Raw genomic sequence first — 14,106 nt, forward strand, 5'->3', positions numbered from 1 at the left:
AGGAAACCCCAAATACCCCCCCTCCTCCCAAGCTCAAATAGTAGCAAAAGCATTAACTCACCCCCTCTTCTCCCCCCATTTATTCCAGCATAAAGCATCAGCACCCCTAACACCCACCATACAACAGCAAAGCCCCCCAAGAGAGACCATGATCTACAGTCCATCAAAACCCACTGTTCAACGAGGGAGAGAGAGGAACAGCTCACTGTTTCGATGTTACAGTCTGCAGTGCCACTTCTATTTCAAGTTCCCCAACTTGAGAATCAGCAGCAAACTCTCGAAGAGTCGAGAGAGAGCAATTGACCAAGTGCAGAGGTCTCTAACAGCTGCACTTGCTGTCTCAATGTTCTGATCTCTCACAACTCTTCAGTTGGCAACACGGGCTCACCCAGAAGGTGCATATCTTCCAGGGCACTCCTGGAGATATCGAAAATGGCTTTCCAAAGGGTTTCGGCCCATAATGTCGACTGTACTTTTTTTTCCATAGACACTGCCTGACCTGCTGAGTTCCTCCAGCATTTTGTGTGTGTTGCTTGGATTTTCAGCATCTGCAGATTTTCTCTTGTTTGTGCATCAATGAAAAGATGTTTTTCCATTGTCCTTGACCTCCGGGTTGTCCCGTCACACCTCACACAAGGGAAGGACATGGTCAGGTGTTACTGCTGCAGTGAAAGGTGACCAGGAAAGGCAGGAATAAGCAGCAGGCTAGAGGGGCCCAGTGTTCTGCTGCTCTGAATTGTGCCCGAGTCACAGCTGCCATTCCATTGAGTCTGTGAACAGCAGTAAGTCTGCAATGTGATGTCCTGCTCTGGGGAAGTAAACTGACAGGATTGTTGGTCATAGGGACTCCACATCTCTCATCAGAATCTTGTATTCTAACATTTACATTTATCAAAAAGAGCAGAGGAGACCATGGTTTAATACCAAAAGCACAAGAGTTTCTGCAGATACTGTAAAACTTGAGCTCTAAACAGTGGAAGAACTCAGCAGTTCAGGCCGCATCTGCGGAGGGGAATAAACAGTCAATATTTTGGCTCAAAAATCTTTATCAAGACACCTGATTAAGGGCCTCAGAATGAATCCTGATGAAGGATCTTGGCTTGAATCATCAACTGTATATTCTCATCCATTGGTGCTACTTGACCTGCTGAGTTTCTCCAGCATATTTGTTGTGTGTTGGGTTTCAAGTCCTTTTTTAATGGGGGAGTGGAAGGGTAGAGTAGCGGTTAGCATAACACTATTACAACACCAGGGACTCAGATTCAATGCAGCCGCTGTCTGTAACGAGTTTGTATGTTCTTCCCATCACCTTTGGCGTGGTTTCCTCGGTGCTTCAGTTTCCTCCCGCATCTCAGAGACATATTAGGTTAATTGGTCACATGGATGTAATTGGGCGTAGCAGCCTCATTAAGCCAGCAGGGCCTATTACCCTGCTATGGAGAGTATTTCCTATAGTGGGGTAGTCTGGGACCAGAGGGCACTGCCTCAGAATACACAGATGTCCTTTTAGAAGTGGTAGAGATTGTGGAGGCATTAGAAATAAACTTTCAAAAATGATTAGACTCTGGCAGGGTGCAAGAGGACTGGAAATTCACAGATTCCACACCACTCTTTAAGAAAGGAGGGAGGCAGCAGAAAGTATGTTATATGACCTTAGTGGTTGGGAAGATGTTGCAGTCAATTGTTGAAGATGAGGTTATGGAGTAGTTGTTGACTCCGGACAAGATAGGGCAAAGTCAGCATGGTCTCTTTTAGGGAAAATCTTGCCTGACGAATCTGTTGGAATTCTTTGAGGAGGTTACATGTAGGATAGATAAAAGGGATGCAGTGGATGTTGTATATTTAGAGGTTTCAGAAGGTTTTTGATAAAGTGCCACACATGAGGCTACTTACCAAGTTAAGAGCCCATGGTATTACAGGAAAGTTACTAGCATGGTTAGGGCATTGGCCGATCAGTAGGAGGCAGCGACTGGGAATAAAAGGATCCTTTTCTGGTTGGCTACCAGTGTCTTATGGTGTTCCACAGGGGTCAGTGTTGGGACCACTTCTTTTTATGTTGTATATAAATGATTCAGCTGATTGAATAGATGGCTTTGTTGCCAGATTTGCAGATGATACAAAGATTGGTGGAGGGGCAGGTAGTTTTGAGGAAACCAAAAGGCTGCAGAAAGACAGACAGATTAGGAGAATGGGCAAGAAAGTAGCAAATGAAATACAATGTTGGAAATGCATGATCATGCACCTTGGTAGTAGAAATAAGTGTGTCGACTGTTTTCTAAATGGGGAGAAAATCCAAAAATCTGAGGTGCAAAGGGATTTAGGAGTCCATGTGCAGAAAACCTAAAGGTTAACTTGCAGGTTGAGTCAATGGGGAGGAAGGCAAATGCAATGTTAGCATTCATTTCAAGAGGTCTAGAATACAAGAGCAGGGATGTGATGTTGAGGCTTTATAAGACCCTACAGAGGCTTCACCTTGAGTATTGTGAACAGATTTGGGCTCCTCATCTTAAGAAAAAATGTGCTGTCATTGTAGAAGGTTGAGAGGAGGTTCACAAGGATGATTCCAGGAATGAAAGGGTTATCATATGAGGAACGTTTGTTGGCTCTGGGTCTGTACTCACTGGAATTTAGAAGAATGAGGGGATCACATTGAAACCTTTTGAATGTTGAAAGGCCTAGACAGACTAGATTGGGAAAGGATGTTTCCCATGGTGGGAGAGTCTAGGTCAAGAGGGCGCAGCCTCAGGATAGAGGGTGTCCATTTAAAACAGAGATGTGGAGAAATTTCTTTAGCCAGAGGGTGGTGAATTTGTGGGATTTGTTCCCATAGGCAGCTGTGGAAGTCAGGTGTTTGGTGTATTTAAGGCAGAGCTTAATAGGTTCTTGATTGGACACGGCAGCTAAGGTTACAGGGAAAAGGCCATCGAGTGAGGCTGAGGAGGGGTAAAATGGATCAGCCATGATTGAATGGTGAGGCTGACTCAATAGGCCATGTGGCCTATTTCTGCTCATATGTTTTATAGTCTCATGGTCTTAAAAAAAAAAGGAGCTAATGCTTTCCCAGCATATATGATGCATAAAAGAATTTCTTTAGCCAGAGGGTGGTGAAGCATTGCCACAGTCGACTGTGGAGACCAAGCCATTGGATTAATTTAAGGCAGAAGTTGATAGATTCTTGATTAGTAAGAGTGTCAAAGGTTATGGGGAGGAGGCAGGAGAAGTGGTTGAGAGGGAAAAGAAATCAGCCATTTTGGAATGCCAGAGGAGACAATGTGCTGGATGGCTGAATTCTGCTCCTATGTCTTGGCTGCTGCATCACTTGCTCGGCACTGCCCCTTGCATAGTGCAACACCCATCATTAATACTCTCGAGATCACACTGTTCCAACAACTGTTCTTTGTACTTCTATGCTGTCCCACTGAAGAGGCGGGTTCCCTTCTATAATGACCCACTGACAGAGTTGACCTGTGATGTAGTCTCAGGTCATTGGGACTAAACACACCCAGTCACTCGACCTCAAGAAAATACTGTCACCAAGCCACAGCTGAGTCAGTTTCTTACTTGTTCATATTGGTAAAGTGGTTCCTTAAATGTAAAATCAGACTTTATCCAGACTTGAAATGAGTAGCAAGTTCTTAAATTAACACCCTACTATTTCTACTGTAGAACGAAAACTCCCCAGAGAACCGTGCATGGCTGGCCAAAGCTGCATTAATCTGTCCCCTTCTGGTTAATTTTGGACTGTAGAAAGAAAACTCCCCAGAGAACCATGCTTGGCCAGAGCCACATGAATCTGTCCCCTTCTGATTGATTTTGCACTGAGTCACTGTTGATCTGTAACCAGCCTCTCTCCAGTCCGTTTCATCTCTTGGCTTCTTGCCAGTCAACTAAGCCTGCTGACTCAGCCTAACTTGTTAAGTCACCCTTGTGTAAATTTAGCGGCCCTGTTTTGACTAAATTAGCACAGTTACCTGTGTCAAGGACTGAAACAGCTCCCTATCTTCACCTCCCCACCCCCTTTCAAGGACTATTCATCTCATGTTCTAGATATTTATTGTTTATTTCTTTCTTTATGTTTGTATTTGCACAGTTTGGTGTCTTTTGCACACTGGATAAATGCCTGAGTTGATGCGTCTTTCACGGATTCTATTATTGTTATTCTATTATGGATTTATTGAGTATGCCTGCAAAAAAATGAATCTCGGGGCTACATATGGTGACATATATGTACTTTGATAGTAAATTTACTTTGAACTTTGTAGACATGGTCAAGAGCCTTAGATGATATTCCAAACAAATATCAGAATATGGGTGAAATGTGATCTAGGTGACTTTGACCATGGAATAGTTGTTGGTGCCAGATGGGGTTGTATATCAGAAACTGCTGACTTTCTAAGATTTTCACGCAAACAGTCTCTGAAGTTTACAGAGAATGGTGTGGATAAAAAAAAATATCCAATGAGCAGCAGTTCTGAGGGTGAAATGTCCTTGTTAATGAGAGGGGTCAGAGGAGAATGGCCAGACTGGTTCAAGCTGACCGGAAGGCAACAATAAGTCAAATAACCATGCGTTACACCAATCTCTGAACGCATGATACCATCTGTCTGAGATCAAGCCCTTCATTCCATTAGCTCGGTTAAGAGCTGATGCCATCTAGTCTGCTTAGCTCAAAATCAGATTCATTTATTTATTCATCACAGTACATCGAAACATACAGTGAAGGTGTTGTCTGCATTAAGGATGTGCTGGGGTGCTTATTGCCTGCTGGGTTGTACTCCTCTCCCACCTTCTTCTATTGGCCATCTCGCCACTTTCTTTCCAATCCTGATGGAGGTTCTCAACCTAAAGCGTCAACTATTTATTCCCTTCCATAGATGCTGCCTGACCAGCTGAGTTCTTCCAACACTTTGTGTGTTACCCCTTCACCTCAGATCCTTTCACTAACTTCCCAAATGTTGTTCTCTGACTAATATTTGTCCTTTTCAATTCCTCACTTTCACCAAATCCTTGGATCTCTGGTAGCTCTGGCAGGTTGTTTTGCCCTATACCCACAAAGGAGTAGTTTAGATTCTCCTGTCATCTGCATATTTCCCATTTGTAATTTCACCCATCACTGTCCGTGAGGGACTCACACTTGTCCTCAGCTTTCCTTTTGCATACCTGGGAAAGCTGTTACAGTCTATGTACAGCATTTCTCATCTGCCCACACTTAGGTATTTGCTTTGTTTCCTGATCAACTTCTTGGTGAGTCCTCACATGCTCCTCAGTCCCTTTGCTGTTTAAGACAACTTTATAAGCCCCCTGACATTAACACTATCTTTAACTTCTCACATCAGCCATGGATGGACCACTTTTCCTGATTCAGATGCAGATTTATTTATCATATGTACATTGAAACATACAGAGAAAGGCATCGTTTATGTTAACAGCCAACACAAGACCGTAAGACAACAGGAGCAGAATTGGGCTGCTCTGCCATTCCATCTTGGCCAATTTTATGATCCCCCTCATCCCCATTCTCCTGCCTTCTCCCTGTAACCATCGAAGCCCTTACTAATCAAGAACCTATCAAACTCCACTTTAAATATAACTAATAACTTAGCCTCCAGAGTCATTTGCAGAAATGAATTCCATAGATTCACCACCCTCTGGCTAAAGAAATTCCTCCTCATCCCTGTTCTTAAAGGGATCATGAAGTTCTGAAATATACCCGCGAGTGTTGCCATCAAAGCATGCCCATAATACTTGGCTGAACAACACAGAACACAACAAACAATAAATGAACAACAGTGAAACAAGCCCCAGGGAAGTGAGGACAATGAAGAACCTGCACACAAGGTCTGGGTCAGCTCAGCCATGATTATGGTGGATAACAAAGCAGGCTTGAAGGGCCAAGTGGCCTACTACAGCCTTCACTTTTGTCTCTGGGACCCAGCTCACCCCTTCACAATGGTGAGAAAGATCGAACACTGCCAATGGCTTACACTTCCAACTCCACGCCAATGTTTTTTGACCTCCACTACCACGAAGAGCAGATGAAGTGTCCATTCTTTGTACTGCTGCCTCAGAAGCTCAATCTGCGTGATCTTGTCTCTGTCATTTGCCACATTGTAGCATTCATTAATCAGAATCAGGTTTAATATCACTGGTGTGTGTCATGAAAGTTGTTAACTTTACGGCAGCAGTACAATGAAATGCATAGAACACTACAGCACAGGAAACAGGCCATTCAGCCCTTCTAGTCTGTGCCAAAACTTTATTCCGCTAGTCCCATTGATCTGCCCCCAGTCTATAACCCTCCAGACTTCTCCCATCCATCTATTCAATTTATTCTTAAAACTTAAGAGCGAGCCTGCATTTACCACGTCAGATGGCAGCTCGTTCCACACTCCCACCACTGAGTGAAGTTCCCCCTAATATTCCCCCTAAACCTTTCCCCTTTCACCCTAAAGCCATGACCTCTCGTATTTATCTCTCCTAATCTAAGTGGAAAGAGCCGACTCGCATTTACTCTGTCTATACCCCTCATAATTTTGTAAACCTCTATCAAATCCCCCCTCATTCTCCTACGCTCCAAGGAATAAAGTCCTAACCTGTTCAATCTTTCCCTGTAACTCAACTCCTGAAGACCCGGCAACATCCTAGTAAATCTTCTCTGCACTTTCAATCTTACTGATATCCTTCCTATAGTTAGGTGGCCAGAGCAGCACACAATACTCCAAATTTGGCCTCACCAATGTCTTATACAACCTCACCATAACATTCCAACTCCGATACTCAATACTTAGATTTATGAATGCCAGGATGCCAAAAGCCTTCATTACAACCCTGTCTACCTGTGACACCACTTTCAGGGGATTATGTATCTGAACTCCCAGATCCCTTTGTTCCTCTGCACTCCTCAGTGCCCTACCATTTACTGTGCATGTCCTACCTTGATTTGTTCTTCCAAAATGAAACACCTCACACTTGTCTGAATTAAATTCCATCTGCCATTTTCTGGCCCATTTTTCCAGTTGGTCCAGATCCCTGTGCAAGCTTTGAAAGCTTTCCTTGCTGTCCACAACCCCTCCAATCTTAATGTCATCAGCAAACTTGCTAATCAATTTACCACATTATCATCTAGATTATTGATATAGACAACAAACAACAATGGTTCCAGCACAGATCCCTGAGGCACACCACTAGTCACAGGCCTCCAGTCTGAGAAGCAATCATCCATTACCACTCTGCCTTCTCCCACACAGCCAATTTCAAATGCAGTTTACAACCTCTTCATGGATACCTAGTGTCTGAACCTTCTGAACTAACCTCCCATGTGGTACCTTGTCAAAGGCCTTACTAAAGTTCGTGTAGACAACATCCACAGTCTTTCCTTCATTTACTTTCTTGGTAACCTCCTCGAAAAACTCTACGAGATTCGTTAAACACGATCTACCACACACAAAGCTATGCTGACTATCCTTAATCAGCCCTTGGCTGTACAAATACTTGTATATCCGATCTCTCAGAACACCTTCCAATAATTTACCTACTACTGATGTCAGGCTCACTGGCCTGTAATTACCTGGTTTACTTTTGGAGCCTTTTTTAAACAACGGAACAACACGAGCTACCCTCCAATCCTCTGGCACCGCACCGGTGGCTAAGGACATTTTAAATATTTCTGCCAGGGCCTCTGCAATTTCTATGCTAGTCTCCCTCGAGGTCCGACGAAATCTCATGTCAGGCCCAGGGGACTTTTCTACCTTTATTCGCTGCAAGCTCCTCCTCCTCTTTAATCTCTATGTTCCATGACACTGCTGCTTGTTTCCCTTCCTTCCATATATGCTATGCCAGTTTCCTGAGTAAATATTGATGCAGAAAAACTGTTTAAGATCTCCCCCATCTCATGAGGCTCCACACATAGACAACCACTCTGATCTTCTAGGGGACCAATTTTGTCCCTTACTATCCTTTTACTCTTAATATACTTGTAGAAACCCTTCGTGTTTACCTTCACATTATCTGCCAAAGCAACCTCGTCTTCTTTTTGCCTTCCTGATTTCCTTCTTTAGTATTTTCTTACATTTTCTATACTCTTCAAGTACCTTATTTGTTCTTTGTTGCCTATACCCGCTATACACCTCTCTCTTTTTCTTACCAGATCGCCAATATCCTTTGAAAACCAAGGTTCCCTATGCCTGTTAACTTTGCCTTGCAGGAACATGCAAACTCTGCACTCTCAAAATTTCGCCTTTGAAGGCCTTCAACTTACTGAACACATCCTTGCCAGAAAACAACTTATCCCAATCCACTCTTCCTAGATCCTTTCTCATTTCCACAAAATTGGCCCTTCTGCAATTTAGAACCTCAACTCGAGGACCAGACCAATCCTTATCCATAATTAACTTGAAACTAATGATGGTCACTGGACCCAAAATATTCACCTACACATACTTCTGTCACCTGATGTCTGGTTCCCTAATAGGAGATCAAGTATTGCATCCTCTCTTGTAGGTATCTGTATATATTGATTTAGAAAACTTTCCTGAACACATTTGACAAACTCCAAGCCATCTAGCTCTTTCACAGTGTCAGAGTCCCAGTCAATATGTGGAAAGTTAAAATCCCCTACTATGACTATTTCTGTTTCTTACATCGGTCTGCTATCTCTGTACAGATTTGCTCCTCCAATTCTCTGACTATTGGGTGGTCTATAATACAACCCTATTAGTGTGGTCACACCTTTCCCATTCCTCAGCTCCACCCATATGGCATCTGTAGACAAGCCCTCCGGGCTGTCCTGTCTACACATAGCTGTATATTTTCCCTTACTAGTAATGCCACTCCTCCCCCTCGATTATGTCTGAAGCAACGTAACCCCGGAACATTAAGCTGCCAGTCCTGCCCCTCCTGCAACTAAGTCTCACTAATAGCAAAAATGTCATAATTGCACGTGCCAATCCACACCCTACACTCATCTACAATACTCCTTGCATTGAAATAGGTGCACCTGGGCCAGCTGGTAGCGCAATGACATTGGCGCTGGACCCGGGAGCGGAGGTTCCTGGGTTCGAAACCAGTCGGGTCCGCTCCAGAGTACGTTTTCCATCCGTGCCAGGTTGAGTGTCGAGATCGCAACTTGACCTCGTAAAATACAGGGAAAAATACTGCGAAAATGTCTGTGAGGAGTGGCGCACCACACAGTCTCTCTCTCTCGCTCTGTGCCTTGTAAAAAGCCATGAAAAAGACATCATCACGGACGCACAGATGTGCATGCACGCACACACCAAAAAAAAAAGAAATAGGTGCACCTGAAAACTTTTCTATCGCATACAAACCTTTGATTTCTGTCTATACATGCAGTCCTCGCATGACCTTTATCCTTCTCCACCACACTATCTGCTCTAACATTCGGGTTCCCCTCCCCCTGCAAATCTAGTTTAAACCCCCCCCCCGGGGCAGCACTAGCAAATCTACCCGCAAGGATGTCAATCCCCCTCCAGTTCAGGTGCAAACCATCCCGTCGGAACAGGTCCCACCTTCCCCGGAACAAAGCCCAATTGTCCAGAAACATGAAGCCCTCCCTCCTGCACCATCTCTTTAGCCACGTATTTAGCTGCATTATCTTCCTATTTCTAGCCTCGCTAGCACGTGGCACGGGTAGCAATCCTGAGACTGCAACCTTGGAGGTCCTGTCCTTCAACTTTGCACCTAACTCCCTAAGCTCTCTTTACAGGACCTCCTCCTCCTTCCTATCCACGTCATTGGTCCCTACATGAACCACGACATCTGGCTGCTCACCCTCCCTCCTGAGAATACCGAGAACTCGTTCCGAGATATCACGGACCCTGGCACCAGGGAGGCAACAGACCATCTGGGATTCTCGATCTCTCCCACAGAACCTCTTTTCTGTCCCCCTAACTATCAAATCCCCTATCACTACTTCTCTCCTCTTTTCCGTCCTTCCTTTCTGAGTTGGGGGTCCAGTCTCAGTGCCAGAGATGCAACCACTACAACTTGTCCCTGGTAGGTCGTCCCCACCAACAATATCCAAAACGGTATACTTATTGTTGATGGGAACGGCCACAGAGGTGCTCTGCTCTTTGTCTGTTGCCCTTCCCTATCCTGACAGTCACCCAGCTACCTGCCTCCTGACTTTTAGGGGTGACTATCTCCCTGAAACTCCTGTCTATTTTTGCCTCTGCCTCACGAATGATCTGAAGTTTATCTAGCTCCAGCTCCAGTTCCAGTTCCCTAACTTGGTTTGTCAGGAGCTACAGCTGGATGTGCCTTTTACAACAGTAGTCATCAGGGACAACTGTGCTGTCTCTGACTTCCCACATACTGCATATGGAGCACTTGACTGCTCTAACTGCTTCCTCTATTACCTACTCCTAAGTTAATTAAATTAATTAAAGGAACTTACCGGGCCTCACCTCACTGGGAGCAAGCTCGTCCTCAGCCTCTGCTCACCGAAGCCTCTCGAGCCAAAGCCTCAAAGCTCCACTCCTACCCTAAGCCATTCACACACTCACCACTCCTCTGTTTGTCTGTATCTTGTTTTACGGCGGTCGGCATCCAGCTTAATGGTGCGTTACCGCCACGCTCTGCTCCAGAATGTGCACTAGACATACATTCTAAATCCCTTCACCCAATCTCACACACACACCCCTACACTTCACCCTCCCATCTTTGACCATCCTAGTATCCTATTCCTTTTTATTCGTCATATTCTATAAAAAACCCCTGTACCCCTTAAAAATGCTAAAAATACCCAGACTTGTGCTCTCACACCCATGCCCAGCAACCCTTTTAATGTGAATTCCTGCATCCCCAACTCCCTTAATTTATTTCTCATCATCTCTCTCTGTATCCCATACTTCCTGCAACTCAGAACTACATGTTCTACTGACTCCTCTTCCTGACATTCCTCACACAATCCTGTCTGGTGTTTCCCTATCATTTTCAATGCTTTGTTTAATGCACAATGCCCCAGCCTTAACCTAGTCCACACAATTTCCTCTCTTCTGTTTCCATTACCTACCCTAGTAACTGCAACACTCTTTTGTATTTGATATAAATGCCTCCCTTTCCCCTCCCTGTCCCATCTTTCTTGCCACATTCGGTTGACTTTTTCCCAGATTACACACTTAACCTCTGCTTTACTGATACTAATGTGCATTTCCATATTTTCTTTCTTTAACGCCCTCTTTGCCAACTCATCCACCCTTTCATTCCCCTTCACCCCTACATGTGCTGGAACCCATAGAAATTTTACCTGACCTCCCTGATTTGCAATCCTTGTAACTAACTGAAGGACTTCATAAAGTACATCTTGCCGACTGTTTGTGTGAAAAGACCTTAAACTTGCTAGAACGGAGGATGAATCTGAACATATCAATGCTTTGACTTGTCTGGCTTTCTGCACCCATTGCAACACAACCAACACTGCCAGCATCTCCACTGTAAACACTCCTAACTTATTAGATGTTCTTCTGCTGATCCAATTTCTTTTGCTGGTATGACCACCCCAAACCCTGTCACTCCTGTTGCAGGTTCCTTCGCACCATCCGTATAAATGTGAGTATAATCACTATACTTTTCCATCACATGACAGTTAAATGCATTTACCAAATCTGTTTTATATCTTTCCTTCCTTTTTACCTCTAACAAATGCCAGTCTATGTCAGGCCATACAAGCTCCCATGGAGCTACAACCGGATAAACTACTGAAGGACTTATCCTCAGATCAAATACTCCACATTCTTTCGCGATATCATTCCCTACCCGACTAAAGGTATCCCTCTGAAACCTCCCATTTTCCCAGCACTCCTGCAACACTCCTTTAGTAGGGTGAGAATCATTGTGCCCCTGCAAGTTAGCCCAGTAGTTTGCCATCAGTTGCATCCTTCTTAGTTCCAAAGGCATTATTCCCATTTCTACCTGTAGGGCTGACACTGGTGACGTTTTAAAAGCCCCACTGCACACTCTCAAGGCCTGAGCCTGAATCACATCCAGTTTCCTTATAAGAGACCTAGCTGCTGATCCATATACTATATTTCCATAATCCAATACAGATCTTACTAAAGCCACATACATTCTCTTCAAAGCTGAACAACTTGCTCCCCATCCCCTACCAGTCAAACATCTCATCACATTTATTACTTTTTTACATTTCTCCTCAACTTTCCTGATATGGTCTGCCCATGTTAATCGTGAATCAAATATAACTCCCAGAAATTTAAATGATGCAACCCTTTCTGATTCAACTCCATACATCCTTAACTTCTTCCCTACCTCAACCCTTTTCCTGGTAAAAAAAAAATACAGGTTGAGTTTTGTCTACTGAAAATCTACATCCCCAATCATAACCCCACTCCACCACTTCATCAATTGCTTCTTGTAGTTTCCTGATTATATGGTCCATGTTCCTGCCTCTTTTCCACAAGGCCCCATCATCCGCAAACAGTGACCTACCTATATCCACTGGTACCTTTGTGAAGACATTATTGATCATAATCATGAAAAGTAATGGGCTAATCACACTACCTTGAGGTGTGCCATTTTCCACTATGTACTGTTTTGATCCAATCCGAACTTGAATTTTTCTACCAAACAAAAAATCTTTAATCCAATTAAAAACTCTCCCACCAACCCCCATCTTGTGCAGTTTAATTAATAATCCTTCCTTCCACATCATATCATAGGCTTTTTCAATGTCAAAGAACACTGCCACTACTGACTCTCTATTTGCCTGGGCCTTCCTTATTTCAGTCTCTAACATAATCACTGAGTCCATGGAATTCCTTCCCTTTCTAAAACCACTCTGATAACTTGCCAGCATTCCCCTTTTCTCAAGCTCATATGATAACCTTTCTGTTATCATCCTTTCCATTATCTTACATATACTTGATGTTAATGCAATTGGTCTGTAGCTAGTGGGTTTTGACAGATCCTTGCCAGGCTTCCTTATTGGAATTACTACTGCTTCTTTCCATGCACTTGGTAATCTTCCCTCCTCCCACACTCTGTTATAAAAATGCAGCAACTTCAAGAGCACTCCTTCTCCTAGATTTTTTAGCATCACAGAGCATATCAGATCTTTCCCTGGGGAGGTTGGTCTCGATCTCTTTATTGCTCTCACCATTTCTGCTAATGTAAATGGATCATCAATTATATCATCTGTTCCTTCCCTCCTGCTTAACACACCTGGGTGTTGGTTCATTATTCTTTCCCTTCTTCAGACAAATTTTCTGAACTGTGTATCAGTACAAATGACTTGGCCATGATCTCAGCCTTATCCCTACTGGAGACTGCAGTTTCCTCCTCAGATATCATTACTGGATATTCCCATTCCCTTCTATCTCCTCCCATCCTCTTAATCATTCCCCATATCTCTCCCATAGGTGTTGTTCTTCCTACCTTGTCGCAAAAACTCCTCCAACTTGCCCTTTTAGCTTGACGTATAGTTCTTCTCACCACTGCCTGTGCTTTCTTATATTGAACCAAATGCTGCATATTATGGGTTCTTTTAACTAGCCTGAATGCTCTATTTCTGTTTTTTACAGCCTGACAACATTCCTCTGTCCACCATGGTACCAGTTTTCTATTCATCCTATTTTTACTCCTAGGTATAGATCCTTCTGCTGCCATGATAATTACTGAAGTCACCTGACTGTTTAATTCATCTACATTTCCAGAAATATCAATCTTTGTCAACCCTTCTTCACTCAACTTCTGGAACTTACCCCAATCAGCTTTTTCAAACACCCACTTTGGGGTTCCGCCACCTGGTCTTACTTCAACTCTTTCACCCACTGAACACAAAACTGGGTAGTGATCACTGCCTACTGTTGAAGCAGTCCAAACTCCCCAGTTACTAATGCCAGCCAAGGTATTAGACACTAACGTAATATCTAACACTGACTCAGTTCCTGTTGTTATATCTATCCTTGTGCCACTACCATCATTCATACACACCAAATCCCTTTCTTCCATCAAATCTTCAATTACCTTTCCATTTGGATCTGTAATCTGATCCCCCCCATATTTGCTATGAGCATTGAAATCTGCACACCACACTACTTTGTCTGTTTTGTCCTTGTATCTTTAATAGGCTGT

At 43.7% G+C, this 14,106-nt stretch overlaps 1 protein-coding gene across 10 annotated transcripts in view; it reads left to right on the forward strand.

Annotated features, from left to right (window-relative positions):
* The window catches only part of acadvl (acyl-CoA dehydrogenase very long chain), a 142,613-nt gene that overhangs the window by 86,622 nt on the left and 41,885 nt on the right, over nucleotides 1-14,106 (forward strand). The window lies entirely within an intron of this gene.

The sequence above is a fragment of the Mobula birostris genome, chromosome 5 (assembly GCF_030028105.1).
Source record: "Mobula birostris isolate sMobBir1 chromosome 5, sMobBir1.hap1, whole genome shotgun sequence".
Classification (NCBI taxonomy): domain Eukaryota; kingdom Metazoa; phylum Chordata; class Chondrichthyes; order Myliobatiformes; family Myliobatidae; genus Mobula; species Mobula birostris.